The 15441-nt window shown below is 42.1% G+C and overlaps 1 pseudogene; it reads right to left on the reverse strand.

Annotated features, from left to right (window-relative positions):
• The window catches only part of LOC132864444 (E3 ubiquitin/ISG15 ligase TRIM25-like), a 347007-nt pseudogene that overhangs the window by 5565 nt on the left and 326001 nt on the right, over positions 1-15441 (reverse strand).

The raw sequence follows: 15441 nt of genomic DNA on the forward strand, positions 1-15441 counted from the left end.
CGTGAGAGCAGCCAAGCGTGCATATGGACAAAAAATCAATTCGCACTTCACTGATACGAAGGACCCAAGACGCCTGTGGCAAGGCATCCAGTCAGTCACAGACTACAAACCATCCCCCCCACCGTGTGAGGACAACACAGACTTCCTCAACTCACTGAACACTTTCTTCAGCCGGTTTGAAGAAAATAACACTACAACACCTACAAAAACCCCCGTCAACCCAGACAGCACAACACTTCAACTGGACTCAGCAGACGTGAGGAGGACCCTACTCAAGGTGAACCCCAGGAAAGCTGCAGGTCCAGACAACATACCCGGGCGCTTGCTCAGAGACTGTGCGAACTCACTCACGGAAGTCCTCACAGATATCTACAACATCTCTCTGAATCAAGCCATCATACCAGCAAGTTTTAAAGCCACCACTATTGTACCACTACCCAAGAAGTCACCAGCATCATCACTGAACGACTATAGACCCATAGCACTCACTCCCATCACGATGAAGTGCTTTGAGAGACTGGTTAAAGCCCACTTAACATCCACCCTCCCCACTACTCTGGATCCATACCAATTTGCCTACCGCCCCAAGCGCTCCACTGATGACGCCATAGCAATAGCACTCCACCTCTGCCTGGCTCATCTGGAGAACAAAAACAGTCACGTGCGGATGCTGTTCATTGACTTCAGCTCTGCGTTCAACACTGTCATCCCCCAACATCTGGTGAACAAGCTGAGTGAAATAGGCATCAGCACTTCACTGTGCAACTGGCTGCTGGACTTTCTGACAAACAGACCGCAGACAGTCAGAGTTGGAAACAACTCCTCAGCGACCACCATCATAAACACCGGGGTGCCGCAAGGATGTGTGCTGTCCCCCCTGCTGTTCACGCTGATGACTCACGACTGCTGTGCCAGATTTGAAACGAATCACATCATCAAATTTGCAGATGACACAACAGTGGTGGGCCTCATCAAAGACAACGATGACTCAGCATACAGAGAGGAGGTACAGCTACTCATCAACTGGTGTGAGAGGAACAATCTGCGTCTCAACGTCAACAAAACAAAAGAAATTACTGTGGACTTCAGGAAAAAACAACCAACACACATCCCACTGATCATCAATGGCAGTGCAGTGGAGTCTGTGAAAAGCACAAAGTTTCTAGGAGTGCACATCACAAATGACCTCTCATGGACTACCAACACCACCGCCCTGGTCAAGAAGGCGCAGACACGACTCCACTTCCTGCGGAGGATGAGAAGAGCCGACCTCCCCACATCTGCACTCACCACATTCTACAGGGGTGCCATTGAGAGCATCCTGACCAGCAGCGTCTCTGTCTGGCATGGCAGCTGTCTAGCTGCAGACAAGAAGGCGCTGCAGAGGGTGGTGAGGACAGCAGAAAAGATTATCAGGTCACCCTTACCAGCCATTCAGGACCTGTACACTTCACACTGTTCCAAGAGAGCGATGAACATTATCAAAGACCCCACTCACCCAGCACATAAACTGTTCTCCTTACTGCAGTCAGGGAAGCGCTACCGCAGCGTGCGGTGCTGCACAAGCAGACTGGGAAACAGCTTCTTTCCACAAGCTGTCAGACTCCTTAACTCACTGAGGAAAACTACATGAACATTCCAAAGATACCAAGAACATTCCATGAACATTTATTCACCATGCCCTTGCACCTTACCCTTCGCACCTTATATACTGCATCTATACTGCAGGACTCTACCTATACGACGACTGATTGTACTCTCTGCTGCTGTTGCTGCTGCTGTGTGTGTGTGTGTGTGTGTGTGTGTGTGTGTGTGTGTGTGTGTGTGTGTGTATTTATTGTCCATCAGTATGTCTTATTATTGCACAGTGTGTGTGTGTGTGTGTGTGTGTGTGTGTGTGTGTGTGTGTGTGTGTGTGTGTGTGTTTTCACTGCAGTGTGTGTGTGTGTTTTACTGCAGTGTGTGTGTGTGTGTGTGTGTGTGTGGGTGTGTGGGTGATTTTTATCAATAGTATATGTATGCTTAGTTAAACTTGCACATTGGAGACTGGTCAAACGCAATTTCAAACTTCTGTGCTAACCCTGTTACATAGATTTTTGACAATAAAGTACACTTGAACTTGAACTTCCTGCAGCAGAACTTGAAAAACATGACAATATCTTGAAACTTGGTATATAGTTGGTATGTAGGGCGGGGGATATAGATGACTATCTTCTTGTTTATCTGACAAGTTGTTCTTTTTCCTTCACTATATTATCAGGAGCCTCTCAGCTAAATTTGATGAATTTCAAGACACTCAGTATTTTAGATCATCTATTGAAGATCCTTTGCCTTTCAGAAACCTGGCATTCAACTCAAAGATAGTTTTGGCAATTTTTACTTACCTGACTTTAATTACATTTCCCAACACTCCAAATTGGACTCTTCATAAATTCCTGAAGTTATAATCTAAGAGATGACCTTAATACTTCTGATCAAGACGAATCAGTTTCTGTTGAGCTCCATAATGAAGGCAGTAAGAACATAGTTTGTGGTGTGAGATACAGACACCGAAACAGTTCTTTTCAGCCATTTCTGGACAAGCTTTCAATAATAATTGATAAAATCCATGAGGAGTCAAAGCTTTGTATTTTTGTGAGCAACCTAAACTTAAATCTGATGAATTCAGACACTCAGATACCTACAGGTGAATTTATCAATACTTTATCTTCCTATTCTTTTCAACCATGTTTATTGACGATATATATTTTAATTCACTTAAAATATCCTGTGCAGGGTCACAGGCAAGCTGGAGCCTATCCCAGCTGACCCTGCACAGGATAAGCGGTTTGTGGCAGCGGGGGCGTGGTCAGGGAAGGTAAGTGGCAGAATCACGACACCTGATGTCAATTAACCTGTGTTTGTGCGTCCTCCCAGTGACCGCGCCCTATATAAAGAGAGAGAGAGCAGAGGAAGAGAGCTCTCTCCTGAACCAGATACTTGGGTGTGTGTGTATATATATGTATGTATGTAAGGAAGAGTGTTTTTGCATCTGAAAAGAGCAAAATAAAAAGTTATGGAACTTTATTCTGGCCTGCCATCTTTCTGTGCTCCTCCTCCTCCTACGAACTTCCACAGTGGTGCCGAAACCCAGGACGGAGCACAGAAAGACGGCAGGCCAGAATAAAGTTCCATAACTCTTTTTATTTTGCTCTTTTCAGATGCAAAAACACTCTTCCATACATACATACATACATACATACACCCAAGTATCTGGTTCAGGAGAGAGCTCTCTTCCTCTGCTCTCTCTCTCTCTTTATATAGGGCGCGGTCACTGGGAAGACACACAAACACAGGTTAATTGACATCAGGTGTAGTGATTCTGCCACTTACCTTCCTTGACTCCGCCCTCCTGTCACAGACCAGCGCTTGACCACGCCCCCGCTGCCACAGACTTAAGGATAATGGATGGTTGGATGACTTAAATATGCTACATATAGTGGGAATATTTTATAATGACCTAACTAACCATTTTCCCAACTTTTTGTCTATTGAGTCAATTCACCCTCCCCATTGAATAAGCATGTTTAGAGAAGAGAGTTCCTATGGCAGGTGGCACAGTGGTGTAGTGGTTAGCACCATCAGCTCACAGCAAGAAGGTTCTGGGTTCAAGCCCAGTGGCCAATGGGGGCCTTTCTGTGTGGAGTTTGCATGTTCTCCCTGTGTCTGTGTGAGTTTCCTTCACCGTCCAAAGACCTGCAGGTTAGGCTAATTGTTGGTTCTAAACTGACCGTAGGTGAGAATGAGAGTGTGAATGGTTGTTTGTCTCTATGTGTCAGCCCTGCGATGACCTGGTGATTTGTCCAGGGTGTACCCTGCCTCTCACCCATAGTCAGCTGGGATAGGCTCCAGCTTGCCTGCGACCCTGCACAGGATAAGCGGTTATGGATAATGGATGGATTTCATATGGTTCAATGAAGATGCATTCATTTATGATTTTCAACAAATTGACTGCTCTAGCCAGTCCGATGGTGAGCCTGATATTCATGACATTCTCCAGCTTTCTTGAAAACTCTGATGAAATTATTACTGCTCATGTTCCTCTGAAAAACCATGTCAAGGAAGGAAATCAAACTCAAATCTGAACCTTGGATTTCCCTTCAGTCTTAGAACAATGAATTATAAAATAAAATTGTATAGAAAAATCGATCAAGATGAGAAATCAGTGCCTGTATGCTCAGTACAAAGTGTAGAGAAATAAGCTAAACCATTTGACTCCTATAGGTAAAAGGATCTAGCAAATGAGTTCAATGTTTATTTTGCAGACATTGGTAAAAGTATCAGCCAAGTAATACCAAAGGTCAACAAAATATTTTCAGATTTTCTTGCTTCTCTGACAAGCGACAGCTTTCTTCTTAGTCCTACATGGACACAAGAAATTCAAGACATTTTTCTCCGGCTCAAGTCTGGAGAGGCTTGTGGCCCCTTTCGTATTTCTGTAGCCCTGTTCAAGATATTAAACTCAATCTCAAAGCCTGTGGAGATCCTCTATCACTTCTCCTTTACTTCTGGTACTGTTCCTGATTCTTTTAAACTTGCTCGTGTCAGACCCGTGTTTAAAGCAGGAGCTCAGCTGTTAACTTCTAATCATAGACCAATTTCTCTTTTGTCAATTTTTATCAAAATATTAGAAAAACTCATGTAAAATAGGCTGAATACATATCGAGAGAAGTTTGATTTAATATATTCTGGTCAGTTTGGTTTCCGTGACAACAGATCTACAGAACATGCACTTTTACTCATCACTGATAAAATCCAAAGAGCAACTGAAGATGGCAAATTTTCCTGTGGTATCATTCTTTGTCTGAGTAAAGCCGTTGATGCCATAGATCATGATATTTTGTAAGAAAAATTATATTCTTATGGCATCCGTGGGATTGTCCATGATTGGTTTGCCTCATATCTATCAAATAGACATCAGTTTGTTTCAATCGGTAATATTTCATCCAGCTCTTTACCAATTTCATGTGGAGTACCACAGGGTTCACATCATGGCCCCCTTCTATTTCTCTTATACATAAGTGATTTTATGAACTGCTCCAATATATTTGATTTTCATCTTTTTGCAGGTGACTCAAATTTATTCCTGGCAGATTCATCTTTAGATTCTCTAGAAGCCAGGGTAAATTCTGAATTAGTCAATATTCGGGAGCTTGGTTGCAAATTTGAATTTCCCTCCGGGGATTAATAAAGTAATTCTGATATCATCGCGTGGCTTTGTGCAAATAAATTCTCTCTGAATGTTGACAAAAATTTTGTTCTTTTTTAATCCACCTCAAAAGAAATTGAGCAGAACCATTTCCTGAAAATTAATTATAAGCCGATGAAACAGAAGACCACATCAGGCGTCTTGGAGTAGTTTTCGACTCTCACCTCATCAGGAGGAAACACATCCACCAGTCGAGCAAGAAAATCTCCAGAGGCTTTGGAATTATTGCTGAGCTTCATCACTATGTTTCTCAAAGTATTCTAACTCAGCTGTACTACTCTCTTATTTATTCTTTTTTAATATATGGTGTTACAGTTTGGGGTAATACTTATGAGGCTACCCTTCGACCGATAACTGGACTCCAGAAGAAAGCTGTCAGAATTAATAATTTAGCTTCTTTTAATGAACACACACCTCCTATTTTTAAAAAGCTGGAGATGATGACATTCTCTGATTTTATAGATTACTTAAACAGTATTTTTACATTTAAATTTCATTCTAGTTTATTTGCTGCCTGCCTTTGATAACTTTTTGACACTTTTAGCATCAAGGCACAAGTATAAAACTTGACAGGCTTCAAGATCTTCATTTTGTGTTCCTTCAGCCAGAACTAACGATGGCAAGTTTAATATTCGCTTCAAAGCTGCTGCTCTCTGGAACAGTATTGATGAATCTTTCCAGAGTCTTAGCTTCAGCAATTTCAAGCGTTCTATCAAAAGTACGATTATTGCTTCAGATCAGCATTCCTTTCTCTTTTCCTCACACTGTCATTTCATTTTTTCCCTCTTTTTATTGTTTTTTTATTTGTTGAAATATTGTATTTTATCATTGTGCCTCTGTGCGACTAGCTTTCTTCTTTATAACAGTAATCCATTATTTTTTTCTGCCTAGTGAGATTAGACTACTAGTTATTTCTAGGCAGAATTTTATCCTTCGTATGTATTAGATTTGTGTGTGTGTGTGTGTGTGTGTGTGTGTGTGTGTGTGTGTGTGTAACTCGATTTCTGTGTGTGATATAAATAAACTATTATTGATACACATTGTGTGTTGTAGGTCGAAAAAAAAATAAAGGCCATCATGTGGGCAGTCCTCAGAGTTGAAGTGTGTGTGTGTGTGTGTGTGTTACACCTACACTGCAGGAAATCTTCTCTGCTCTTCGGTTTTGAGGGTAAAATCATGTGAACTGCTGCAGCTGTAGAGACACAGAGACAAAATGGAGACTGAAAAATGACACGAAAACAGTTTAAAGCATGAAAATGAAAAATTAGATTCCTCACTGCTCTCAGTCAGACACGATTTAGAGATTGGCCAAAATGTCATCACACTGTGCAGCATTTGAATGTAAGAATCATGACAAGCAAAAAACTTTTCCCAGCTGAAGCTCTGACAATGTGTGTGTTTTTACTTTCTGATGGATTTTATGGAGGAATTAAGGCCTCGGTTCTGATCTAATGTTCATCATATTTGTTATGTGTAAAGTTCAGTAAGATTAGTTTGTGGATTTGTGATTAAGGTCCTGTTTATCTGGGAAATTTATTTGTAATTTCTGAGGCTAATACTAATGCTTTGTGATTTGATGCAGTTTTGTTCCTGCTTACGTTTTATTTCCGTTACATTAATTGTATGGCTCTCTTTACTGTGATACAGAACAAATGTTTGTTTATTTACCTTGTGGATGGATTACGCTGAATTCCTCCTCGCAGATTTCCTTGACTCGTTCTTTCAGATCTGAGAGAGATTTCCTCACTCCATCAAATGAGAGATGTTGATTGACAGTGAAGCTGGGTGAGTCGTCACATCCAGGAGAAACACAGAGAGACGGGAAACTCTACAGAGAGGAAACACAGAATAGAGAAGGAGAAAAGTGTAGGAGAGGAATGAATGAATCTCAGACTTAATCAGACCAAAGACACACTTGGGATCTCAGACAGGAACATTTATTGTTGCTGTAATGAGCTTTTAGGAGGAAACTTTGTGAGGAACAGCGCCCTCTGTAGATCAGACAGTGAGTGTTACCTGGAGGAAGTGGATGTGATCGTGTGTGTGTGAAAGCTGCTCCAGCTCAGTGACTCTCCTCTGAAGATCAGCAATCTCCTGCTCCAGTTGCTTCAGGAGTCATTCAGCTCGACTCAGTTCAGCTTTCTCCTGAGCTCTGATCAGCTCCGTCACCTCTGAGCGCTTTTTCTCCATGGAGCTGATCATCTCAGTAAAAATCCTCTCACTGTCATCTACTGCTGACTGATAATGCATCTGTTAGTACACACACACAAAATGGAGGTCTAATGGGATACTCTGTAAAAAATAAACTCTCTCTCGAGATATTTGAGTTGTTTTTGTTAAACCCCGGGTTTTCATTCCTTGTTTTTTTAGTTCACTATTTTAAGGAGATATGCAGAACCTTTATTTTTAAATATATTTCTGAGTGGATAGTATCTCCATCCTTGACTCTTGTATGCTGCATAAATGGGAATAAAAAAAAATTAAAAGAGTTAAACTCGACCGCAAATTTGGCATTGGAGCTGCCCCGCTGAGCCAGCCAGCCCTGAGCGCGTGACGCCACTGTGGGAACCGGTTTTAAGGCCGAGGCCTTTGACAGCTATAGACCAAAGTCATATCAATAAAAAATTATGGTGAAAGTAAGAAATACCGTTACCGACTTGCTCAACTAAGACTGATTTGACTTCAGTGATTGTGGGTTGACTCTCATTAAAACAGGATAGGTGTTATAACTTATGCAACATACATGTACACGCATGCATTTTCACTGATAAAACGTAAAAGACTCATTAAATAATCAGATGAACTGAGACAATCACATTCTGAAGCAAATTGAATCTTAGACCAGTACTTAAATACACAATACAAGTTACATGTATTAATCTAAATGCAGGTAAACAACGTGTTGTTTTTGTTGTTTTGTATCCAAATGAGAGTCGGAGCTTACCCGTCTGCGTTCTCGCTTCTTGAAGGCCGATCTTGTGGCCGATTGTTTTGAAACAATCTGACGTTCAGTTGTTCATTCAGTTCTCCATTCATTCGCTTCTTCCACGCAAGGGCTAGATGGCAACAATATCCAGTTTAGAAATCAGACGGCTGCTCCACTCATTCTCCATTTTCTCCATACTGAGTACTCCACCATTACTGCTCGGCTCAGGCAATTACTAAAACCAGGGACGGGACATCGCCGGTTTTAGCAACAACCGCAGGGAGGTCACTGCCTGAGCAATATGTCACGTCCCGTTCCATCCTGGGTTTTACCAACAACCCTCGGCTCAAACTATGGGAGAGCTGGTGCTACTGAATTTACTTTCCTTTTTTGTTGAAAAAAACATTTTTATAAATTTTTTTTTCCTTTTCTTGTAGTTTTATTTAATTAATGGTACCCCTCTTTCAAAACGGGCTTATAGCCAACGCTCCTCAACTGATCAGAGGTTTCGTACGAGTCTTCAGTAAAATGTGCAGAGCAGAGGAGAGACCACTTTATAGGTGCCCAATGTGCCTGTGAACTTCTCGCAAAATGCATCCAAATCTTTGCAGTTTGAACATTCTTGGGCCATGAATACAACATAAATCCACCTTCTGTCATGTTGCTGCACCGGCCAGCAACACATCTACGTGACATGGCGATAAATTAGCTCAAAATGGAAGCTGGAAGTTGCAGTTAGCTCTGTGTTTTAGTATAGCGGAAATGGCGATGAGACCGATAGCCTTCCTGCTGTGACGTTACGGACGTCAAGGTCATTCACTCAGGCCGCTACCTATATGAATCATTTTAATCATAAATATTATGATATTAGATTTATTGTTAACGCTTAAAACTATTCCTGTGCCATTCTTGGTCTCAAGCAGTGGCGGCTGGTGAAAAAAAATTCTTGGTGGGGCTGGTGTGCCAATAGATTTCCCTGGCTAGTCCAGTATAAGCATTCAAATGAACAGTCAGAAAATGACAATTCCACAATTATAATTTAATTTCCTTCTCAAAATCAGCAGTTTCACAGATAAAGTAAATTAACAATTTACAGCTATATTAGGCTCTGTTTATGCTTTGGAAAGGAATGGTATCAAATACAATACAATACTCAAGTTCTTGAGAGAAGTTTACAGCAAGGGTATGATTTCAGCTGAATCTACAGTGGGGCAAAAAAGTATTTAGTCAGCCACCAATTATGCAAGTTCTCCCACTTAAAAAGATGAGAGAGGCCTGTAATTTTCATCATAGGTACAATTCAACTATGAGAGACAGAATGGGGGGAAAGAATCCAGGGAATCACATTGTAGGATTTTTAATGAATTAAATGGTAAATTCCTCTGTAAAATAAGTATTTGGTCACCTACAAACAAGCAAGATTTCTGGCTCTCACAGACCTGTAACAACTTCAAGAGGCTCCTCTGTCCTCCACTCGTTACCTGTATTAATGGCACCTGTTTGAACTCGTTATCAGTATAAAAGACACCTGTCCACAACCTCAGTCACACTCCAAACTCCACTATGGCCAAGACCAAAGAGCTGTCAAAGGACACCAGAAACAAAATTGTAGACCTGCACCAGGCTGGGAAGACTGAATCTGCAATAGGTAAGCAGCTTGGTGTGAAGAAATCAACTGTGGGAGCAATTATTAGAAAATGGAAGACATACAAGACCACTGATAATCTCCCTCGATCTGGGGCTCCACGCAAGATCTCACCCCGTGGGGTCAAAAGGATCACAAGAACGGTGAGCAAAAATCCCAGAACCACACGGGGGGACCTAGTGAATGACCTGCAGAGAGCTGGGACCAAAGTAACAAAGGCTACCATTAGTAACACACTACGCCACCAGGGACTCAAATCCTGCAGTGCCAGATGTGTCCCCCTGCTTAAGCCAGTACATGTCCAGGCCCATCTGAAGTTTGCTAGAGAGCATTTGGATGATCCAGAAAAGGATTGGGAGAATGTCATATGGTCAGATGAAACCAAAATAGAACTTTTTGGTAAAAACTCAACTTGTCGTGTTTGGAGGAGAAAGAATGCCGAGTTGCATCCAAAGAACACCATACCTACTGTGAAGCATGGGGGTGGAAACCTCATGCTTTGGGACTGTTTTTCTGCAAAGGGACCAGGACGACTGATCCGTGTAAAGGAAAGAATGAATGGGGCCATGTATCGTGAGATTTTGAGTGAAGACCTCCTTCCATCAGCAAGGGCATTGAAGATGAAACGTGGCTGGGCCTTTCAGCATGACAATGATCCCAAACACACCACCCGGGCAACCAAGGAGTGGCTTCGTAAGAAGCATTTCAAGGTCCTGGAGTGGCCTAGTCAGTCTCCAGATCTCAACCCCATAGAAAATCTTTGGAGGGAGTTGAAAGTCCGTGTTGCCCAGCGACAGCCCCAAAACATCACTGCTCGAGAGGAGATCTGCATGGAGAAATGGGCCAAAATACCAGCAACAGTTTGTGAAAACCTTGTGAAGACTTACAGAAAACGTTTGACCTCTGTCATTGCCAACAAAGAGTATATAACAAAGTATTGAGATGAACTTTTGTTATTGACCAAATACTTATTTTCCACCATAATTTGCAGATAAATTCTTTAAAAATCAGACAATGTGATTTTCTGGATTTTTTTTTCTCATTTTGTCTCTCATCGTTGAGGTATACCTTTGATGAAAATTACAGGCCTCTCATCTTTTTAAGTGGGAGAACTTGCACAATTGGTGACTGACTAAATACTTTTTTGCCCCACTGTATATCAAATCAAGTGTGTGTGTGTGTGTGTGTGTGTGTGTGTGAGAGTGATTGTATGGGGGGAGAGAGAGAGAGAGAGAGAGAGGGGTGGTGTGTGTGAGTGTGAGCGTGATTGTATGAAGATGAAGAGAGAGAGAGAGAGAGAGGGAGGTGGTGTGTGCGATTCTAAGGTGAGTGTAAGATTTCTGTGTGAGAGAAAATAATTTTCTCTGCAGACCTTATTGTCCATTACAGGAGAAGAACAGATTGCAATGGACAATAAGGTCTGCAGAGAAAATTATTGGTGTCAACCTGCCCTCCATCCAAGACCTATACCTGTCCAGAGTCAGGAAACGGGCAGGTAACATCTCTGCGGACCCATCACACTCTGGTCACAAACTGTTTGAACTTCTCCCCTCAGGGAGGCGATATAGATCACTGTATGCAAAAACAACCAGACACAAGAATAGTTTCTTCCCTCTGGCTGTCTCTGTGATGAACAGCTAAAATCCAGATTCATATATCAGTAATATCACTTGCAAAATATCTGCACACTCATACAATCATTCTGTGCTCACTGTTACTTATATTTACAATTTCATCTTTGCACTATGCACCATATTGCACCATAACAGAAAATCCTTTCTGCGATAGACAGCTAAAACCCAGACTCATATCAGTAATATCACTTGTAAAATATCTGAACACTCATACCGTCATTCTGAGCACACTGTATACTTTATATTTATTTATGTATTTCATACTTGACTTACCTGGATTACTTTGCACTATGCACCTATTGCACCCTTTTTTTTTGTTTATTTGTTTGTTTGTTTTTGTGTATACGCTTTTTATCTCTGTTTTGTACTACGAGAGCTAAGTGAAACCGGAGTCAAATTCTTCGTGTGTGTCCACATACCTGGCAATAAAGTGTTTCTGATTCTGAGAGAGTGACTATGAAATGAGGTGTGTGTGTGTGTGTGTGTGTGTGTGTGTGTGTGTGTGTGTTCTGAGCTAGGTGTATTTCTGTGAAATGAGAGAGAGAGGGGGAGTGAAACAGTGTTGACACACTTGTTGTGAATACAAACTATGACAAGAAAGATGTGCGATTATTGTCCAGTATGAACCAAAAGTCTAGTTTTGAACATCACCTCTAACCAGAGAGAGAGAGAGAGAGAGGTGGTGTGTGTTTCTGAGATGAGGGTAAGATTTGTGTGTGAGAGAGTGAAGGATTTGAAGTTACTGTCCAGTTCAGAACTGAGAGACAACACGATCCAAAACTAACAATAATAACAAAGACAAGTTCTGATTCAACAGTGGCGTTATGTTTACACTCGGCAGATTTAGTCCTTGCATCTCCTCTGTCCAAACTCCAAAGGGAGAGAGTGATGTTCCTACTTTGAGTCAGTGTGTGTTTGTGAAGTTGGACTGTGTAGTGAGCGAGGAGAGAGAGTATGATGTGATTTTTAAGTGGGTAAGTGTGAGTCTGAGGAGATGGGTATTTGTATGTCTGTATGCAAGTGTGAGAGAGAGAGAGTAGATGAAATGAGTGAGTGAATGGGGTGGAGAGTTCTTATTTGTACAAGAACTTTGCTTGTCTGTCTGTCCCCGCATTGCTAGTTCAAAAGCACCACAAAATTTAACACAATCGATGATCTTAGATAAAATATGACGGTTTTTATCGACCTCTTCATTGTGCCTTCTTACAGCAATGCGGTGCCCATCGTCTAGCTGCACCGCTATGTCATGGAATTGATAAACTTGTCTCCTAACAAAATTGACACAGTTTTCTCGACGAGAAGCCTGGGTTCGGGGGAACCCGCCTGTCCTGCCAGAACGTTCACGGCTGGCTACACGATGGATGCATGGGAGCGGTGGCGGGTCGTGTGCCTGGCAATTCTTTCTGTGGAGGACATTGAAGACATCTACCTATTCGGAACCATGATTACAGGACTTTTGCTGACTGGATTAGGTATTGCCCTGGTTTATCGAGGAAATCAGACAATGGTGACAGCTGTTCAAAGCCCCATAAAGCTGCCCGATATGATTGAAGTGGTGGGCAGAGCTGTCGGCATTCAGACTGTGGCTATTCAGAACTTGAACCGCAACATAGATGGCATCATGGAGAAGCTTTCGGCTTTGCAAAGAAAATGGATTGATTCAGAGACCAGAATGGACAGAAATGGACAGAGAGTGGACGTGTAAAAAATGCGTCTGCTCGTCCCAAGACCAAACAACCCCAATCTTATCTGCTTTTGGCTCCCTTAGACAGCACCAGCCTCGGCCAAGGCCATTGCTGGGACAACATCTCCCCCTGAAGGTCACTACTGTGAGACGCTCTCGCATTCCTCCCCTCACTTCCCGCGGTCGCCGCTTTCACCCCCAGTGTGACAAGCGGGTGCGTGACCAGCGCCATCATGGCTGCAGGAGTGGACGGCAGCTTGCTTGCGCTGGGTTACCTCTACCTCCTCCCCTCCCCCCACTCCTCCCCCCTTCCCCCCTTTAAGTCCCGAGTTTTCATGTTGTAAAGTGTACTTGTGTTATTTTGTGCTTATGTGCTGAGGTGTTTTTTTAATGTTCCCACACTGTACTCCTCACAGGAGCAAAGTGTGGGGGTAGCTTTTTTTTCTCCTCCCCTCTCCTCGTGTTACTCTATTTTTTTCTTCTCATCCCTGTCTTCCTGTCCTATCTACTATGTAAGGACAGGCTGATGGTCAATTTCGCTGGTACTTGTGACTAGGGATAATAAAAGGTTCATTCATTCATTCGAATCCTTCCAAGCACAGCTAGCTTTATGCAGTTTCCCATGTGAACTCTTGATCTTTCCTGCTTCTTGATGCATTCAGAGAGCTGCTTTAAGTCAGTTTGTCCAGACTGTGTCCACGTCAAATCACACCTGTCACTTTTGAAAAGGATGCAGGGGAAACAAAAAAGTGCATTGGCTGTTCCACAGCCTGTCAGCCACGACTTACACTGGAACCAACTCCTGCAAAAAGTCCTGTTGTAGGCTTTAACTTTCTCCTTGGTTGGCTGGGTGATGTTTATTTCGGGCTGGTCAGGCCACAGCTCCTTACCACGGATTTTTTCCACCATCGTCCTTCTCGCAAAAGGGTAGTTTAACAAAGATCTCACCGAATTTGGTGGAAGCTGCCCCTCAACTGTCGTCGTCGCCATCATCTCTCTGACTGACTGACTGACCTGAGACCTTAAGTTTATCACCATAGCAACCAAAACTTTCCCACATTTTCTGTAGCGGGGCGAAATTTCCAGCACCCCAAAACCATTAAATTCAGCGATACTGATTGGCCAAATATTTATTATTTTCCCCTAGCAACCATACACGATTGGCTATTTCGCTGCACCTCTGGGGTGCTTTGACGAGTGTCCAAAAAGAGAAATGATACGAGTCTGTCGGTGGAAATTCACTGTTGAATGAGAGTCAGTTGGTGGAAATGTTGTTTAAACAATTCAGATTGCATGTAGGCACACACTATTAAGTAAAACTGACATTGATGATAACATTTGTTAAATTTTTCTGATATTGAGCAAGGTTAAAAAAAAAAAAGCAGAATGTTGCAGATTTTTGACCAAAGTTTAATATAAAATAGGAGAATTACACTGATCTTGCTCCTGAATTTACCTGTGATATGCACTTTAAGGTACTCATTAAACAGAGTTAACATATGGCAAGCTGAATGGGATAAGGAGAAGAAAGGTAGACACTTATATAACATACAAAAAGATATCTCAAGTAGCAAACCGAGTTACCCAAACAGACAGGAGGAGGTTTGGTTTACAAGACTGAGAATAGGCCATACTGGATTAAATAACAGCTTATACGTTGTAAACAAACATCCATCTGGAAAATGTGAACTTTGTGGAGTGAGAGAGGATGTAGATCATGTTCTTTTAAGGTGCTTAAAATTCTACAGACAAAGAGAAAAACTGAAGAGGGAAGTGAACGCGGTCAAGAAAGCCTTTTCTTTAGACACCTTATTAGGTGAGCCGAGATCAGAAAACATCACTTGTGCTATGATAACATTTATCAAAGAAACAAAATTAGCAAATAGGATTTAGTTTGTTGTTTTTCCTTTTTATTCAATTTTTCTTTGAAATGACATCCATTTGATTGCACCTCAGTCCAGTAGATGGCGGTAAAACACTTTGCTTGTAAACTGCCATAAAACCTGACAGAAGAAGAAGACTGATCTGAGAGCAGTGCGCGTCATCACTGTTCCCTTTTATTTCTCAGTGAGTTTAGAGGGGGGAGACATGCACAGTGCACATCTGGATTCATGGGAGTTATTTATTTGTTCAGCAGTAAAATCCAGAGTCATAGTCAGGTTTACTTCTTTAAGGTGCTGTGTGTACATTCAAAACCACACCCAATTCCACCGGATTAAAGGAACCACCAGTGAACATTGGGATTGAACTTCATCAATCTAGTGAATGTTGACATTAACGCCGAGTTTTGAACTTTCCAGAATC

Source organism: Neoarius graeffei, chromosome 17 (assembly GCF_027579695.1).
Source record: "Neoarius graeffei isolate fNeoGra1 chromosome 17, fNeoGra1.pri, whole genome shotgun sequence".
NCBI lineage: Eukaryota > Metazoa > Chordata > Actinopteri > Siluriformes > Ariidae > Neoarius > Neoarius graeffei.